Raw genomic sequence first — 16,119 nt, 5'->3', positions numbered from 1 at the left:
TTTAAGTCTAGTAATTTTAAAATACTTATTATATTAAGCAGGCAAATATTACAGTACTATTCCATTTTGTAGACAAAGAAATTAAGAACTAAGACATATTTTAAGAAGGATATTGACAAATTAGAGAATGTTCAGAGGAAGATAACCAGTACATGAGAAGATTGCAGATCACGTCATATGGGAAGACTTATGGGAGAGAGGAAAGTTACCTTTAAGTACTTGAGGAATTCTTATGTGGAAGGGGAGTCAGGAAGACCTGAGTTCAGATCTGGTCTCGGACACTTACTAGGTGTGTGACCCTGGGCAAACTGCCTCAGTTTTTTTATCTGTAAAAATGGGGATCAGGTTGTTATGAAGATCAAATAAGATATTTGTAAGCTACTTTACAAACTTTAAAGCACTATGTAAATATTATTGGTGCTGCTGCTACTGGGCTGTTTGTTCTCTCAGGTGCCCCTCAAATCGCACCAGGTGGAGCTGTCTTCTCTACTTCCTTTAATAAGTCAATTGAAACACTGACTAAGCACTTTGTGCCGGGCACAGCACTGGAGTCTGTGGATAAAAAGATCAAAACAAAACAATCTCTTCCTTCAAGGAGTTTATATCCCTGTGTAATGGGTATCATTTTGCTTGTCTTCTCAGTGGGTGGGGAAGAGGCAGAAAGGAGGGAGAGAATTTGGGACTCAAAATGTTAAAAAAAAAAGTTAAAAATAAATGAATGAATGAATAAATATTTTTAAAAAGAATTTCTGTTCCACAAGAGGAATACAGCATGTACACAGAGTACATGGATTTTTGAGCAAGAAAACTTTGGCTTTAATCCCACCTCTGTAAGCCATGTCGTTTTAGGCACATTTCTTAATCTCTCTGGGCTTCTTCTATACTGAGGCTATATTAAGACTACATCTCAATCCATTAGAATATAATCTCCTTGAGGGCAAGAACTGTCCCACTGTGGCATAGTGCATGATTGCTGGACTTAAAATCAGAAAGACTTGAGTTCAAATCCTGATCTAGATATTTTCTAACTTTGCAAACCTGGGGAAGTCGTTTATCCTCAGTCAGCCTCAGTTTCATTACCTGTAAGGTGGGAGTTATAATAATACGTATTTCACAGAATTGCCATAGAAATCTAATGAGATAGCTGTAAAGTGGTTTGCAAATCTTCGAGAGCTATATAAATATTAGTTGGCAGATAGTCATAAGTCTATTGTTAAGTGGTAAGTATCTATTGATATAATCTCTATAGTTCCTTTCAACTTTAAAACTTTGATGGGATGACTCAGGAAATAGAATTTGGCAAAAGTGAATGGAATATAATTAGAGGAGGAGAAAAACACTAATAATAGGGGGTTTCAGAAAGGCTTCTTATAGAAGCTCTATCTAACCTGATCTTTGAAGAAAGCTAGACATTCTAAGAAGCCGAACTGGGAAGAGAATGCATTCCAGGCATGGGGATGGGAGATGAAATGTTAAGCTCAGGGATCACAGACCAAGAGTTGGAAAGAACCCTCTCATGTTATGGATGAGGAATCTGAAGCCCACCAGTGAAGTGACTTGCCCAGGGTCATACAAATGCCAATCAGTGGCAGAGGAGAGATTTGAACTGAAGTCCCCTGACTCCAGAACTAACACTCAATTCCACTGTCCCCACGAGTAGGCCAGTTTGACAGAAGACTGGCTAGTATCAAGTTTTATGCAGCTCACTAGTTTTTGGTTCACTGGGTTGACTGTTAACCTGATCCTTAGATCCTCCATATGCTTGTAGACTTTCTGGACTTTCAGCCTCTTCATTTTATGTATTATACCATTCTTTCTACTTCTTTCATTTCTTCTCTTTTTATCCTACATTGACCCTGCCCTCCCATGCATCCATTTCATATAGGCTAAAGATACTGACATCCTGCAATGGGAACATGCTTGTGTTGGCACCATTTCCAGGTTCAATAAGAGCTTTAATCCCTGACAGAACCAGTTTCCTAATCTTGTCTCTGGTATGAACTTTGCTCCAGCCTCCACATTCTTACTATCCAGCTGTCCTTACCCACTGTGGGTCCTGCTTAATGCAGGAAGCCCTAATTAGTGCCTCTGATTCATTGTTCTCCCTCCTGTCTGATTTGCTACTAGACCACTGCTGAAACTGATTCTATTTTTCAGTGAATCAAAGATTCTTCAACTTTTGTTCTAAAATGACCTCTGAGCTTAAAGTATACTGAACTATGTGAGGATGCAGGAATTTCAGACCTGGAGTCAGGAAGATGAGTTCAAATTCTATCTCAAACACTTACTAGCTGTGTGATTTTAGGCAAGTCACATAACCTCCATTACCTCAGTTTCCTCAATTGTAAAATGGGGATAATAATAGTACTTAACTTCTAGAGTTATTGTGAGTTTCAAATGAGATAATATTTATAAAGCACTTAGCACATGGCAGGCAATATTCTAGCTATTACTGTTGTTAATTATCATTATTTATTATTAATGTAGTACTTTGTTTTAAATGTTAAAAGTACAACACCTAAGTTCCACAAAGGTAGAAGGAAACATGAAGACAATGTTCTTACCAGGTAATCTCTTGAGATCACTTCTAGTGATGTAATCTATGATTTTATGATTCTTTCTATTGCTCTTGACAATGTTGAATATTGAGTCTACATAATTCATTACTCACAAACTTTCCAACCTCTGTCATTTTAAATAATCTTTTCCCATCAATCATACTTTAATATCTGTAGAAAAAGAGTATAGTATAGTCAGGGAAGCCCTGTACTTGGAATCTACCAATCTGGGTTGGATTTCCGGCTTTGCCTTTTAAGAGCTATGTGACCCTGGGCAATCCATTTAACTTCTCTATGCCTTTTATATAAAATGGGAGACATGATACTTTACAATTTATATTACAGAGTTGTTATGAAGAAAGCATACATTTGATCAATTATTTTTTTTGGAGACTAGATCAGTGGCGGGATGTCCAACTGGAAATGGTTCAGCTACCTTCTCCCTCTGCCCCTTAGCTCCCTACTCCTATTGGTGAGTTGCTCCCAGGACTTCCATCTTGCAGAATGGCCAGGACTAGCCATCCTTCATTCTCTCGAGTCTAGACTTTGCCACTGTGCCCTAAGGTCAGTACCTCACTCCTACCAACTCTATTTTTTAGCTCCCTTTTCTTCTCCTATTATAATGTAAGCTCCTTGAGGGACTGTCCTTTTGCTTGTATTTATATCCTACATACTATGTCTGGAACATTTGTTGTTCAGTCATTTTCAGTCATGTCCAACTCTTTGTGACCCTATTTGAGGTTTTCTTGGCAGAGATACTGGAGTGGTTTGTCATTTCCTTTTCCAGCTCATTTTACAGACTTGGGAGGATCCAATGAGATAATATATGTAAAGCAATTTGCAAACCTTAAAACTCTATATAACTGCAATTACTTATTTTATATTGCAAGAACAGATTCAGAGGCAGCTTTTCAAATGATATAAGGAAATACAATAATTAGAATAATTTCTAATAATTAAAATTTGATAGTGTTGGATTGCCTGTCACTGGAAGCATTTAGTTAGTTGTTTTTTTTTTTTTGGTTTTTTTTTTAGGCAATTGGAGTTAAGTGACTTGCCTAGGGTCACACAGCTAGTGTCAAGTGTTTGGTCTGAAGCTGAATTTGAACTCAGGTCCTCCTGACTTCAGGGCTGGTGCTGTATCCACTGTGCCACCTAGCTGCCCCCGCTGGAAGTATTTAGGCAGAGAATAGACTGCCATTGCATATTGCAGAGGGCAGAGATTAGATCATCATAGTATACTGTAAAGAGTATTATTGGAAAGAAAAGGAGTTTCAAAAAGATGACCTCAAAGATCCTTGGCAACTCAAAAATTCTACTTACAAGTTTCATAGGTCATTACTCAAGAGCATCGAGTTAGCAGCTACATTAGACTAGTTGGACATAGGATCAAAGATTTACAGCCAGAAGAAAGAGGTCATGAGGTCCAACCTCCTCATTTTACAGATGAGGCAACAGGGGCACAGAGAGGTTAGATAATTGCCCAAGGTTTTAAGTAGCAGACCTGGGATTGAAAACTAAACAGTCTGACTTCAAATGACTGATGTGCCTCTCAGCCAATGAGTGTGTGTGTACCATCTTGCAATAGTCATCCACTATACATATCACTCATGACCTTGTGGTCCACACAAAGCGAATTTTTTATTGGTCATTATGAACAATTTAAAAATATCAACACTAGATCTAGTTACATGAATTAGATTAGGGATTATAGTCAAGGGAAGAGAGAAGAAAATTATTTTAATTCACATGAACTCACCAATACCTTGGTATTTCCCAAAACAGACACCTAGCTTAAGATTCCTGACTTTTAGATGTCTTTGTTAGTCCTATTTTTAAGTTTTAGGGTGGAATAACAAACTTTAACTTGGATGATTCGTAAATATGAAAAGTGGGCGTGATTTTGTGTGATGGAGAATTCATGGTGAGAGAAATCCATCCACCAAAGGAGATACATCCTGTCAGTGATTTGGTAACTGAGTACTAGGGAATTGCCAGAGACTCTTAAAGGTTAAGGGTCTTGCCGAGGGTCACCTTGCTCTGTCTACAACATATGATGGGAAAATTCTATAGACCAACGCTCTCATCCTTACCTTGCAAATGTTCGTGATTTACTTTATAAGTTCCAATCAGGAGATACATTTTAGACTTTCATGTATCTTGCAATCTGTCCCCTAGTAGAAAATCAGATTCTGTGTCAGCTACCAGGAAACTATTTTATAATGTAGAATTCCTTAGTGGAATTGGTGAAGGTACAATGGGAAAAAAGTGGAAAGGGTTTGTGTCTGAGAACCTGGGGTCATAACCCAAATCTGCCACTTGCCACCTAAGGGACCTTGGGTAAGTCACTTAACTGGGCCTCAGTGTCCTCATTTGTCAAACAAGGGAATTTAACTAGATAGCATTTAAGGTCCCTTCCAACTCTAGGTCTAGGTTCCTAAGGCAGCAATAGTCTTGGCTATTTGAGCTAATTGTAACTGCCTTCTGAGCAACAAGGTCCTTGAGATCAGAGACCTTCAGAGATACATCTATAGGCATTTAAAATAATGAAAACTTGGGAGAATTCCAAGTCACACAACTTCGGTCCCATCATTTTATTGGTTAGGGACAGTTGTTTTCTTTGGGTTTCTGATCTGAGGTAATGAGGAAAACAAATTTTAATCAAGGAGAAATGTTCTATCTAATTGGCTAATGAATGTGGCTTTGCTCTAATCTCTATTAAATTAGTTTAGTTTCTAGGACAACCTTTTCTGCTTCCTGGATAACTCAGTTTCAGGATGCATAAAACTGAAATGGGAAGGCAAATGGCTAAGGGCTTCTGAGGGGAAAAACACCCAATATCCCTTGGAATTCAGGAGAGCTCAAAACAGGTCCTAACCTTCTGATATGACATATTGCTGATAGATAAATGCAGTGCATAACATGGGGAAATGGCCATTGGGACTTGGAATATTGTGACAAGGAAGTTCAGTAAGATTAAGTGATAGACTACAATCTCAAATAGATGGTCCCTGATCCTACCTTCTCTTTCCATCTCTCTTTCATACACACAAAGCTATTGATAATTGACTTTCATGGAGAAGCTATTCTATAGCTAGGATGAAGCAACATTGGCTTTTGTTGGGGCAGGATAACAATTGATCCATCAAGTTTGGGTGCTCAGATGGATCAGTGATCACTTCAGTGTAGGCACTCCCTAAGCCAGTGCCAATCAAAACCCACCCTGACCTTTTTATCCTATGCACCTGTTCTCCATGTGTACCCACAAACACTCCCTAGGTGGTCTGTGCGAGGTTGTGGGAAACTCCCTTTAGATCTCTAGACATTAGGTGCAAAGCAATTGGACAAATAGGGTCTCTACTGGTTATTCCTCACTCTTGCTATTTGATCAGATCACTTATACTCTCTCTCTCTCTCTCTCTCTCTCTCTCTTTTAATTTGGGGAGATCACCCATGGAAGATTATGATAAAACAGAAAAATAACATCTCTTGCACCTGGCTTGTCCTCAACACTCCCACTGCAGGCATCCCGGTTCAAATATTCATCTCTCCTTGTCTAGATTATTATGGCAGCCTCTTAACTATCATCTTCCCTCCCATCTAATCCTGCAATTTATCCTCCATACCTGAGAAATCTTCCTAATGCATTGCTCCAATCACATCATCCTTATATTCAAGAGCCTTCAGTGGGTCTCATTGCCTTTACTGAATCAGGTATAAACTCCTAACTCTAGAATTCAGTGTCCTCCAAAATCTGGCTCTCCCCACTTACCCTATCTCACACATTCTGTGTTCTGTGAGTGATTCTCCATCCCGTGATCTTAATGTCCTCTCATCTATTTTTGATCTCACTGTCCTTAAAGACTTGGTTGAAGGAGAACCTCATTTTGATCTTGGTGATTGATTTATGGTGTTATGAAACTCAACTGGATTAGCCAGTTGAGATATTCTGACTTGAAAGAAACTAGTTTTCCATGTCTTGGATCATCATGACTCCTGATGACATCCCAATACCTATAGGAAGTTTCTGTTTACCATCTCTGCCCACTCTACTTCTTGGAAAGAGAAGCACAGATTTTCTTGTGACTTCATTTTTATTTGCATAAGAGATGTCATCACTGCTTTAGATTAAGATGGAGATCACCTGTAGAGTTTAAGATTTTTTAATAAGTTATTTGGGAAGTGTTTTAGAAGGATGTGGAAGGACAGTGACCCTGAAGGTTTCTTTTCAAATTCCATTTCTTTACAACTTACGTCCACCAAAAAATAACTGAGCAAAAGATAGCAATTTGGACAGCTTTTCTATTATTTAGCAAGTTGGGGGAATTGGGAATGTACTTTTTTTTCCTTTTTTTTTTTGGAGGCAATGAAGTTAAGTGACTTGCCCAGGGTCACACAGCTGGTAAGTGTCAAGTGTTTGAGGCCAGATTTGAACTCAGGTCCTCCTGCCTCCAGGGCCGGTGCTCTATCTACTGCAACATCTAGCTGCCCCAGCAATGTACTTGTTAATCAACAGAATGTATTAGGGATTGATGGGTTAAGTTGCGCAATGTGAGTGAGGCATTTATGCAGGTAAAATTCCAGAATGAGGAAAGGGCCCATCAAAGGAAACTGGCCAAAACCTATTTGTTCCAGGCTTTGGAATCCAGAGGATAGCTGTATGAATATGAAAGGTCCAAGCTCCATGATTCCAAAGTCCAGGAGAGGAAAGATGGACCTCTCTGCCTCAAGTCTCTCCCCACACCAGTAGCCGAAGTGATCCTCTTAAATCACAGGTCTGACCATAACTCCCCTACTCAATAAACTTCAATGCCTCCGTATAACTTCTAGAACTCAGACTCCTTCGTTAGGCATTTAACATTTTTCACCATTTGGCTCCTACTCCCCTTTCCAGGATATTTGCACATTACTCTCCTTCATATGCCCAGATAAAAGAACCCTCTTTTGGTTCCTCATTCATGATATTCCATTTCCAACTCTATTTCTTTGCATAGGCAGGCAGTCTCTTATGCCTGGAACACCCACTTTCTCTTCTCTCTTCCTCTAGTTTCCTTCAAAGCTCAGTTTAAACCTGAGGCATTTCCTGGTCTCCCCAGCTTCCAGGACATCCCTATCCCATTACTCTATACTTATTTTGTATATACACATACCTGTTGTATTCTCTGATGGGATGGAAGCTCCTTCAGGGACTGTTTGATTTTTGTCATTATATCCCCAGCATCCAGCACAGTGCCTGACACAAGGTAGGTACTTAATAAATGCTTGAGGATTGATTGATTCAAAGAGGTAGGAGGTAGAATAAGCCATGAGGCTGGGTGAAAAGTCCCAGGGACTGCCTAACGGCAGTCCTGATGATAACATTTATGAACTTATCATGGTAACAGAGGCTTGTCTAACTCCATGTCTCATACAACCTTGGTCCTCAAGCATGACCCAGATAGGATTACAGAGTCCAGGGGGGTTTTGTTTTTTTTTTTTTTAGCTAGATGAAGCCAGATCACAGACTGTGACTGGTATGGGAGACTTCTGGGAAGATGGAGGCTCAAAAGATCTGTTGGGGATCCCAGATACACGAATGAATGAAAAAGTATTTATTAAGCATTTACTATGAGCAAAGCACTGTGGTAAGCACTGGGTGCACAAATAGAAAAACAAGACACTCCCTGCTCCCAAAGAGTCCATATTGTAATGGGGGGGGCACAGAGAGGACAACATATAAAGAGGATATTCAGCTGGAGGGATGATGGAAGAGCTTTGTGATGGCTAAGATACATTAGCAAAGTGGATGACAATGCATCTTTTTTTGTATTGTTTCCACTGGTAAGTCCACATCTGTTTCTGACATTGAGCCATTTGACAGTGACCTTAGCGTCCAGAACTTTCTTTTCTGAGTTTGGCAGTTACCATTCTGTATCTCATAAGAGCTGTTCTCCCGGGTGATGACTGCAGGGGCCATGCTAGTAGTAGGGCTGGTGGTCTTGGGGGCCTTGCTGTTTCCTTGAGGTTACTGGGCTTACTTGTCCACCAGTGACAATTGATCAGGAGGTGGTAATATCTATGACTAGAGTAAGTTCATGCTGAAAGGTGTGAAACAAAGAGATTAGATTCAATCCTATAGAAGTTTGGAAAGTTGCCTTCTAAGAGGTGAGAAGAGAGAGGGAATGCACCTATTAATGATTGAGACCTGTGGCTTCTAAGAGCAGACAGATGTGTCAGAGACTGCAATTGGTAAGTCATGACACCAAGGATGCCTGCGTTGAACCTCCACCTTGTTCCAATGAAAGGGTGAGGCACTTTTCCATTTTGATGGTATGAATCTTGGAGAAATTATTTTCCTAGATTATTTATGTAGGACTCAAGAAGAGGTGGGATAAGGCAGCTAGTTGGCACCATAGTGGATAGAGTACTGGGTTTGAAGTCATCTTCCTGAGATCAAATCTGGACTCAGACACTTACTAGCTGGGTGACCCTGGGCAAGTCACTTATCTCGTTTGCCTTGGTTCCTCATTTGTAAAATGAGCTGGAGAAGGAAATGAAAAACCACTCTATTATCTTTTCCAGGAGAACCCAAATGGGGTCATGAAGAGTTGGACATGACTGAAAAACGACTGAATAGAACTGTTCTCTTTTAGTTACTTTGCAATTTTGTACCAATTAAATTCATTCTATTTCAGTGTCTATTGATGCCTGATCTGTTAGTAAGGTACAAACTGAATTTAGTTAACCTTAGAAGATCTTAGGGAATCAGGTAGGGGCTCAAGTTAGTTAAGATGAAATATCATTCTAAATTCTTTATCACTGAACCTCTCATTCATGTGAATCCTAAGTTGAGTGCCCTCCTTATCAGAGTGAGATAATCTACATTCAAGGATGGACAACAATTATGGGGTGGAACAAGGGATTGTGAAATTTGACATTGACAGGAGTGGGGAAAGAGTATGATGTAACAAGGTCATCAGTAACATTGAGTCACTTGTTGAAATGTGGTATCTCTTAATGCTGCCTTGGGTATACTAAGCCAAGTGGCAAATAACTCCACTTGAAGATTAAATAGTCACAATTTCTTGTGTCTAAGTTATTCTTGCCCAACCGCTTCATTTTACTGATGAGGAAACTAAGACCCCAAGGGTAAAGTGAGTTGATAAGTCATGTTGGAAAGGCGATCGCACCTATTAGCTCCCTTATATGCCATACGTCAATGACCAATTTGCAAAGAATTAGAGTACACCTAACACTGACCCTATAAGAAACAATTTAATTTCTAATGATAAAAAAAGCACTTTAGTGTCTTCTTATGGCTTAGGATCATTATCACAAACATCAGTTATCAAGATATTATAGGTGTGAGGAAGAGTGGGTTAATAGAGAGCTCTAGATACAGCAATGCCCAGTAACCTAGAATTTCCTATTGCAGTGGGGAAGGGTATGAGATTTACTTTGAAGGAAATATCCCTTTGTAAAAGCTAATTGATGTTAATTAGTTAAAAGGAGGTCCTACTCACTGGCATCTAACAGTGTGAAGAACACGCTGGAATGGAGGCTTGAGCTGATAATATTAGAGACACATCACCACAACCCCTCCATGGTGCTCCTAGAGTGTGACATGTAGCTGGCCTCCTTCTATGACAGTGAGTCCAGAGCAGGTTCCTCACCCCTGTTCCAGAGTATTACAACACTGTACTGAAACCACAGAACTAATTCTCTGTCCTACCTATTTGGGGAGAGCTAAAAATGATTAACATGTTATAGAAAACCTCATTGAGGGGGCAAATATTAGTTCCTGATATTGTATGACTGCTGTTACACAGTGCTTTAATATTTCAGAATATTAGTAATTTTGGTGATTTGTCTGACAGAGATCAGAGGTCCTTCATGCCTTAGTATATAGTTTCACGAATTGCTTAGATCAAAAATATCTATTGCCTGATGGCTGACCTTCTGGTGTTATTTATTTCTGATAGCTAGGCTGATCTTTGAACATCAGACTATGGATTTGTACTTGGAGTCTTTCTAACTTTATACAATCTGTCAGAGCTTGCACAACTCTGATGTAGCTTTTGAGAACTCAGGCTTGTTCTCCAGTCATAATTAAGTATCAGGGGTCTTTAGCGAGGTATTAGTATTCAAGTTAACAATTATAACAATAACAAATAATAATAATTTATTATTAAAAAAGAGAAGCCTTAAGTTCTGAGAGAAAAATTGACTCCTGCTAATATTGTCACCCATTTGATGGCTTTTGAGTTGTTTTTTTTTCCTTTTCAGAAGCAAGATCTGGGAATGACAGAAGTCAGAATACAGAAGCAATTGTCACAAATCTACATCTCATGAGTCATGTCAGTGTCCTGCCTTGTAAATATATAGCATCTTGATTAGATCTATAGCTAGTATGGGAAGGCAGGGCTTTGCCCCAGGGTGCCAACATCTGGGTCTTCTGGGCCTTAAGGTTTTCTGTCAGTCCAGTGCTGCCCAGGCTCCACCTCTTCCCCTAGTCCTCTATTACTATCACTGCTTCTCCCCCTGGGAGTCTACCTTTCCCTCTCACCATGGGGGGTTGATTGAACCTATGCAGGTATAAATTCAGATCAAATCTAATTTAAAGTTGACCCAAGTGCTAAAATTCCTAGTTACAGCTCTGATTTTTGATGGTTTGAAACATAAGCTAAAATTTTAATTAGCATAGGAACCTCTAAGATGCCTTCTAGCTCTCAGTCTGTGATCCTATGATGAGTCAATGAGTGGTTTGAGAAATTTCTCAGCAAGAAAGTATTCATCATGAAAACTTGTTATTAGGTTATCTGATCATCACTCCTTGTAAAACTTTCTGTGGAATGAGGGGTTTCAATAAGAACTTTCAACCAAGGATTCAGATGCATCTTCTCTTGGTACCTCTCCTATGTCTCTGAGAACTCATACTGTGATTGGTGAGAGTCAGGCGTTTCTTTTGTCTTTATTCAAATAGAATGAAGCAAACCACTTTGATCTACCAGCTAAATGTCTGCAGCCACTTGGCTGAGATTCATTTGAAACATACTTTAGCCATAAGAAAATATGCTGGTGTTCAGCCTGCTCCAGGCACCCCACCCTTTCAATGTAAGAGTCTTGTGTTCTGTTTACATATGTTGCATTAAAATCTCTATAAGAGGTACCATGCCAATACTAATGCCATAGTTTCTGTCTAGACCACACAGAAAATTAGAACCACCACTGGCAGCATGCCAACAATAAATGATAAACAAGGAGACAAGGGAAATAGGGCAGTACAAAAAAATATGGTGGAAGAATTTTCTTGGTGTAAAGGGGAATCAGGGGAACCTCTGATTTATAGAAACTAGAGCACCTCCCATGGAGCTGGGAATGTTGCTCGGGAAGGAATCAGAGCATATGTTTGACTCCATGGGGTGGTACTCTAATCCACAAATTAGGGTTTCCCTTAATTGCTGCCCCTTTCACTAGTTTGTTGTTGTTCAGTCATTTTTCAGTTATGCCCAACCCTTAGTGATCCCATCTGAGATTTTCTTGGCAAAGATTTTGGAGTGGTTTCTTTCTTCAGCTGATTTTACAGATGAGGAACTGAAGTAAACAGAGTTAAGTGACTTGCCTAGGGTCACACAGCTAGTAAGTGTTTAAGGTCAGATTTAACTTCAAAAGATGAGTCTTCCTGACTCTAGGCCTGTTGCTCCATCCACTGTACCACCTCAAAGTCCTATTTTCACTGGTTTGGGACTAGGTTAAATAAGTAGAATGGATTTCAGGTCCAAATCTTGGCTCTTGTCTGTCTGCTGGAGTTACCATTTGCTGAAAGGTTCTGAGTCTTGGTTAATCCATCCATCAACAAATATTTATTGTGCCTATTAATTGCAGACTCTTTGGCTAGAGTATGGGAAGAATGCAAAGAAATCTAAGAACCAGCTCCTGCCCTCAAGGAACTTACTGTGTAGCTAGAGAAATGCATCATAGACATTTGAAAAGTTATAAATAATCTAGGCCAAGCTTATAAGAGATTTCTCAGGGCAGTCAAATGTGCTCAGTTGCCAGATGAGTGATCAGACGAGAAGTGCTATAAGATCAGGTGAGACAAAGATTTCTGTGGGCTGGGAAGACTTTCTAAAGTATATGGGAAAACTGGTCTTTGAAGAACAGGTGGGACTTAGATAAGCCAGAGGTGAGTGGCATCACTGGGGGAAAGGCTATTCCAGCCCCAGTGGATACCCTGAGGAAAGGAAAATGGCTGGTATGTCTGGGCTCATGAGTAAACCCATTTGAGACGTATGGAGCACGTATCAAGTCGATGAGCATTTATTAAGCGCTTACTAGTGCCAGGCTCTGTGCTAAGTGCTGGAGTTACAAAGGAAAAGGTGTGGTCCCTGTTCTCATGAATCTCACATTACAATGGACGAGGCAACGTGCAAACAACTATGTACAGCCAACATATATGCAGGATAATTGGAGGTGATCCAAGAGGGAAGACATTAGCATTAAAATGAGTTAGCACTGGCGAATAATGAGGGATAAACCTAAAAAAGTAGGGTGACTGCCAAGGGTCTCAAATGTCAGGCTGAGTTTTAGCCTATAAACACTTGGGAGCCACTGGAATTTTTTTTTTTAATGGGGTAGGTGGTGGGATTCACATGGGAAGAGGTATTCGTTCCTTTGCTTGTAGGATTGGGAGCATTTATCTTGCTAGATTTTCTCTGGAAAATACTTGACTGGTTGTCCCTTCCCTCTCCTACCCTCTTGGTCCACATTAAATAGTCTAGGGTTCAACAACTAGATTTGAGCTTGCATTGAGTTCTCTTTTTACTCCTAATACTGATTTGAAACCAGCTCTCCTACAGTTTCAGCTCTGGTGGAGCTGGGACAGTCAGTGAGAAGGAGAAAGTGTCCAGAAGCAATAAAACTCTGTCACTTTAGGGTGGGGTAGGACATGAAGTTCCATTCTGGAAAACAAGATGTTCTAAGGTTCAGGGATGGAGGGGAAAAATATCTGTAAAGGGATCTACCTCTCTGAGGAAACTGTAAGCAAGGTGGTCACCTTGGGCCAGCTGGGCATGGTGCTCTGACATTTTCTGGTCCCTTTCCAAATTGCTACAAAGAATGAATATAAATATGAAAGATAAATGTAAATATGAAAATGGCCCAACAAATACTTCCTCAAACCTCTTTGGAGAGCTCTCTCCTTCTTCCTTTTGTCTACTTTTTTTCATAGCAGGATTTTCCTGCTGCCCTGCCCAGACTGGAAGGACTCTGGGATTCTTGAGGCTTATTTTTTTTTTTTTGTTGGAATACTACCTCTCATTTTCCTTTCCTTTTAGGGCCATGCCAGCCAGGATGGGTGGGCCTCTTGACTGCAACACTGGATCAGACTCAACCTGTAAACCAACCAAAAGCACACAACACAAAAGTGCCCTCAAATCAACTCCTTAAAGGCAAATAAATCAATAAGCAAGTATTTATTAAGCACCTACTATGTGCCAGGAACTGAACTAGGAGCTGGGAACATGAAAACATAAATTAAGTCATATCTGCCTTTGAAGAACTTATAGCTTATATTCTATTGGGAGCTATATATGTAAGTATAGGCAAAATAAATACATGTATTGAGGTTGACTTGGCCTATAAGGGTCATTCCATTCATGGACCATGCTCAGAGTTGCCATGTCTGGGTCTTGTCAACCACATATGTATTTTTAAAGCATTTTATTCTGGTCAACAAAGAATGGACTTTGCATTTTGAGATGATGTGGCAAACACTGAATGGCTATTTGGTCCTCTCTCACCCCATAATGATGGCAGAGGGGCAGGATGCTATGTCAGTTAAAAGAAGAAAGATTCCTGATTGGTGTGTCTTGCCCCAGAATCATTAGTAGCATCATGTAACTTCAAAATTTCTTGTGATACAGTAACAGCCACATTGTGCGATGACTAACTTTGATACACTTAGCTCTTCTCAGCAATACAAGGATCTAAGACAATTCCAAAAAGACTCATGATGGAAAACGCTTTCCACATCCAGAAAAAGAACTATGGAGTCTGAATGCAGATCGAAGCATACTATTTGCTTTCTCTCTCGCTTGTGGTTTCTTTTTTGTTTGTTTCTTCTTTCTTATGGTTCCTTTCATTGGTTCTAATTCTTCTTTACGCCATGACTAATATGAAAATATGTTTAATGTGAATGTATATGCATAGCCTATATCAGATTATGTGCTGTCTTAGGGAGGGAGGGAGGGGGAGAAAATTTAGAACTCAAAATCTTATGAAAGTGAATGTTGAAAACTAAAAAACAAATTAATTAATTAATTAAAAAAAGATTTCTAGGTCTGGACCTCTCCACCCTAGCATCCTGGTGGCCTTGGACTTAAAGCAGTTGGTATAGGAGGACACAAAATACATGAGCTTGTACCTAATCTTTCTGCTGCCTTTTCTGCTGTCATCTTAGTTCTTTCATGGTCTTACTTGAATGAGTGTCTATTCAGAGTACATGCTCCTAGTCTTAAAGGCAACTTAGAGGTTTGAAAAATCTGGAGATTCTGGATGCCATCAGATTAGAGTTGAATAGTGACAGGAAAGGAGCCCCTAGAAATGATTTCAGTGGTTTTGGAGAGGATGTCACCAACAAGAGTATTGGTTCAAACCTTGACCATTTTACTAGCATATAATGTCCTGAGAGTTGTTTTGACAGTAGAGAGTTAAGGTGAAACATAAGCAGTCCAGCAAACCATCTTATGCTCTGATGGGGTTAAGTATTAGTCTCTTAGTAGGTTGTAAGAGCAATTAATAATTGTTATTGAATCCTGTTATGGGGTTTTTGGGGGAGAGGGTGAATTTGTGAATGTGTGTGATTTTTGAATATCTTATGTTTAGCATTCCTTTTATGTGTAGTAACATGCATGGGGTGACCATCTAAACTGTAGTGCCTCATGTCTCTCACAGAGTAAATGTAGACACCTATTCTCATTCTCTATTCTGACTCACTTCAGCTTACCCTAATACAAGTAGGTTTGGGTTCCCAGAGAAGGACCAAGACCATGTAATTACATTCAAACTCTCTCAGGGTCCTAGAAGTGACTATTGTGGGGAACACATTCCCTGTTACTCATCACTTTAGCTCTTATGATGCTACCAAAATGCTTCTATTTATTAAAAAAAAAACCTACGCACAGTGATGACATTTAAATCTTTAAAATAACCATTTTCCTAGCAGGGAGGCAAAGTATATAACACTATAGATACTCATATAGTAAAGAAAATGTAGGAATAATAAATTATATCATAATCCATACATAAACCTGGGTGCCAGTCTCCCACCAATGCACACAGTATCTTCGGAGAGAGTAGGCATACATTTATAGAAATCTCCTAGGAGAACAGGAGAAAGGAAAACCTATGTGCTTGGAGTAACTCAGAACTCTTGAACTGTGAACTTTATTGTTCTCTTTCTGTCACAAGAATTGTCCATAGAAAATCTCTCTCTACCTCTCTCCCCCTCTCTCTCCCCTTTCTCCCTCTCTCCTTTCTTTTTCTTCTTTTTCTCCTCCTCCTCCTCCTTCTTCTTCTTCTC

This window comes from Vombatus ursinus, unplaced genomic scaffold (assembly GCF_900497805.2).
Source record: "Vombatus ursinus unplaced genomic scaffold, bare-nosed wombat genome assembly UNPS02014810.1, whole genome shotgun sequence".
Lineage (NCBI taxonomy): Eukaryota > Metazoa > Chordata > Mammalia > Diprotodontia > Vombatidae > Vombatus > Vombatus ursinus.
Note: the sequence above shows the minus strand (reverse complement) of the source record.